Source organism: Phaethon lepturus, unplaced genomic scaffold (assembly GCF_000687285.1).
Source record: "Phaethon lepturus isolate BGI_N335 unplaced genomic scaffold, ASM68728v1 scaffold51352, whole genome shotgun sequence".
Classification (NCBI taxonomy): domain Eukaryota; kingdom Metazoa; phylum Chordata; class Aves; order Phaethontiformes; family Phaethontidae; genus Phaethon; species Phaethon lepturus.
The window spans coordinates 14,441-19,002 of NW_010523593.1; positions in this window are offsets into that span (position 1 = coordinate 14,441).

Here is a 4,562-nt window from a genome sequence, read left to right on the forward strand (position 1 = left end):
CCATGCAACCAAACCAAATTGTTACCTAGAGCTTCATCTGCAATTGCTGAAACAACTCAGTGACTACCTAAAATTCAGTGATTAGACAGATATGAGTAGAGCAGGTGTGTACACAGGTAGAAAAATAGAAACAAGAAGTGGAAAGAATCAAGTCAGAAAAACTGACGAGAGCTCAATTTGATGGGTATTGTCTAAAAGACTCCAAACTGAGAAAAATAGTGTAGTAAGTCTGATTTCCACTACTGTTATGGGTATCAAGGCTTCAGCAGAATTCTTTCCACAGAAGATGTGTGCAGTACTTGCACACATCTCCTGATGGGAAACCAAGGATGCTCAAAAGTAACTTGGACAGATATGGCAAGAGATGTACCTTGCAAGAAAAAGCTTCGCAGATAACAACTATACCCGTTCTTTTAACACTTCAACTGTAACACTGCAGATATTACAATGATTTGGAATAGTCAGGCGATATTTACATTTCTTGCAATTTTAACTCCAAGATACTCTTGCCAGTCTGGATACTAGCTTGTAACACTACAGTAAGTTTAAAAGCCACACTTGCTTCCTGCAGATTTGGGTTGCAATACAGGAAACATTAACTTAAAAAAGTATAGAAAAAAGTGAGTTTAAGTTGTACACACTGTTTTGACAGTTTAACCTTAGTGCACTACACAAAACAATGTAGTATTTCTGTGAGTGTCTAGAGACTATGCATTGGTCCAAACTCAGATTTATAATAAGAGTATTTTGAAGAGTGCAATAAATGCATTTGTTTACTATATCCCTACTGATAGGAAAACTGACATCTGTAATGGTTAAAACCTCTCACATACATTAGAGGTAACATAGCACAACTGAGAAGAGTTGCATGGCTGCATAGTATTTACACTGTACAGCTATGGTTAGAGAGCGTAAAGAAATGTACCTATAATACCACTGATACACAAGATATGTGGTAATAGAACAAGAGCATTCACAGAAACTGAAGTCAGCAGCACACAAGATACTGTTTTAGAGGCTTTAATGTAGCTATTTAAATAGCTTTTAGACAATAAGAGGACCAGAAACAAATATCTAGTCACATAACCATGGTTATTTGCACAGTAAGACAGCAAGACAAGTTGTCTTAGCATCACCACACTAAATCTGACTGCAAAAGGTAACTCATGAGGCAGTACATGTACTTGGTGAGGTTTTTAGTGTCATTTCAGGAGACTCATTTAAACAACTGTAGTTTCAGAAAAATAAGTCTTTAAGGCTCTAAACTTGTTGATTTTTTTTGAATATATGAAACAATTACAGCTTTGACAGTCTTAGTGGTGACTTCTGTTTTGAAAGTTAAGTAAAAAAGCCAAGTTGATGACTTAATGCAGCTGCCACTAGAACATAAACAAATTAAAACACTATAGACTATGGACCACTTCAAGCTCAGGCTGCAAAAGCTGAAGAGTCTGTTCACATGCAAGCAGCACGACAGCAGTAACTTTCCTCTGCTGACCAGGGAGGTAGATTTGGAACCTTCCCACTTAAGATGGTTATCCAGTTTTAAGTGCCTCCAGGCAGGCAGCCCTTTGAAGCTTCTGCACACAAGAATTAAACTACACCTATACAGTTTGTCTTTGGTCTACGTAGAAGAGCAAGTCTTCCATAACATTATGATTCAGACTATAACAGGCATAAAACGCCCACTCCCAGTTTCAGGAGTAAACCAAAAGGCTGAAGGAAAGAAAAGTCTGTAGTGAGAGGTATATGGTACCATTTATTGTCTGAAGTAAAGCTAGTTCAAAATAAGCCAGGCAGTTCAGCTATGTACCAGTATTGTTGCTATGCAGAAGAATGGCTCCAGATTGATCTGATCTCCTTAGCAAAGAGTATGGGAAAGAAATGAGACCCCTTTAATTTTTTAGTGATTACTTCAGGAGACATTCTGAAAGAGCTAGTGTTTCGTCACCTTAACTTCAGACTCGTGAATAAATACTAGTGCATCACTCCAAGGTTTTCAGAATGCTTTTCAGTTGCAGGCAAGGTCATAACAGTGCTGAGGCAAAAAGTCTGCAAGTTACTGAAGTTTGGTAGAAAGTGAAACCAGAAGTCTCCTCCCTTTTCTTACCGTACTGTTCAAGTGGGCCATCGTTGTTTTCCATTCAAAAATCACATGCAAGAAAAAAGAAGAGAGTTAGTTTCTTTCATAATCAACATAAAGAAGTGTACTAGAAACAGAAGGTAGAAGTCAAGAAATTGCCGTGGCATTAGCCTTGGTTAATGTAAGTATTAAAATTCTGTTTCCCTCAAGAGCCATCATTGTGACAAGTGTTTGCTGCTCAAGTACCTTTTTCCTAGCAAGATAAAATCCTGTTATGGTCTGTGTAAGATATTTATCCCCTGCAGACTCCAAAGCATTCAAGGTCCCACCCCAACTAGTTTAAAAGGATGCCAAAAGCAGTTAAGGTTTGCCCATGACAAAGCTGAACAGCTACAGTTCCTTTATGGAGGCTTTGAAGAAGTCACTGGAATTCTCTGTATACCCACATAAGTAGGTTAAACCAAACACTGTCAGAGCCAAACAGGAGCTATAACACATTTTCAGTGATCTAGCATGCAGTTACACTCTAGTCATGTTTGGGGTTTATTTAAATGATCATATAGGTACTAATTTATTTATGTAATAACTTAGTGATCTATGCATGAAAGCTAGACTACAGCACATATTTAAGATTGTTTGCTGCTATACCTTTTAAAATGCTTTCAGAACTTTTAAACATTCTCTTTCTAACAAAGATACTGGTAGAACTCAGTTCTGAATTAGGACTCAGTTCTGAATTATGACTTACAAGAAACCAGCTACTAATAGAAACCCTACTGCTGACTGATTGCTGCTCACCTGCTGCCCCAAGCTGCAGAACACTTTGTAAATCACTTCCACAACACTGATTTCCATCATCTTAGAGCACTGTTTTACAAATAGCTATGGTAAGGGAACAGTCAGGTCTACTTAGGAAATCACACTGGATATGCATTTCAGTGAGTCTTTGTTGCAGGCCACAGGCTGGTTCAAGATGCTTTGTTACGGTGCCCCTGACTAGTCTAACCACTTGGTTTTGTTTTCTTATTAACTGAACTGCTGCAATAATTAAAGTTCACAAGACAAGTACAAACCTTTTTTTTTCATAAAATCTTAACTAAACAAGTTCAAATATGTCTCTTGGCACAATGTTTTTGTGCCAACAGAAGTCAGCCCTCATTTTTAAAGTGGAAGCTGTTTTCAGGCAAGTGAAACCCTAAAATAACATCAAACTGGTGCTATTTTAACGGAGCAGGCAGCTCTGGCTAACGTCTTGCAAGGTTGTCCTCACATCCACACAAGACTGGAACAGTTACTATACTCCTAGAAGAGGACAGATCAAGGTCATGTAGACCTTCCCAGAAGGAGGCATCCAGCCTCAAAGCTCTGCAGCCAATACAGCTGCAACAAATGCACCGTATCCAATAGCGAGGATACCGCAGCAAGTGCATGCAACTATTCCTGAAGTGACAGCATTCCAAATTAGTAGTTACCAGGAACTACATTCAATCTCTTCACAAAGGGAACACTTTGTCCTAAAGTTTCCAGAACTGTGAACAACAGTTGTTGTATTTACTCACTCAGTTTCTGTGTAAGTGTCTGCTTTCTGTATAAGCATCTAGACATCACAAGAGGAACAAACACATGATTAATGCCTTATATTGCTACTATAAACCATACTAGAAAGGCTGTATCAGGGAAGATTAATTTTTCCATGTATTTTCCTCATCCTGACAACGAGGACATTAATAGGCCAGAGACCATGATAGGCCAGATGAACTGTCACCACCCATTTCCCCCCACACTGCCATCCGCTAAGTGGAGTGTTATCCTTCTGCAAGAGGTAGATAGTTCAGTTCCCTGAGCATGCAAGATGATGACAGCAGGCACCGTGTCCTTCAATTTCTAGCACAGACTGGTAGCAGACTTTATTTCTTATGTCCTTGTGTATAAAGATTTACTAGCAAGGAGAACTGAAGATCAGCTAATTCTAGTTATACTACTTATGCTACCTCTTTTAAAGTTCACTTCAATTAAAAGAAAGGTCCTAGACAGCTTACGTCAACATAAGTGATCAAGCTTTACAAAGGAATGAACTATTTATGCCAAAGCCATCTATATTAACAGTTACTACATTTGCATTCATCAGGAAGAGACATTTCAGAAGTGCCCCAAAAGATGGCAGTCTCCATGCTTATTTTTCTATCACCAGAAGATTTTGGGACTCATTATGTGAATAAATTAATTTAGGCTTCTACCATGAGAAGATGCCAGAGCTTATCTATAGTGGTCTATAGGTCTTCTACCTCAAAAGAGGAGGAAAGCTATTTTACTGGATGTTTTTCAGAGGCTATTGTTTTTTATCTTTAGGATAGGAAGTAAGAGGACTCAGTTGCCAACTATTAGTGGCTTAGATAATACAACTTCAGTGACAGCTGACAGTTTTAGGCTCTGTAGAAGAACAACGCAACTTCAAGTTTACAATGTATAGAGTTACCAA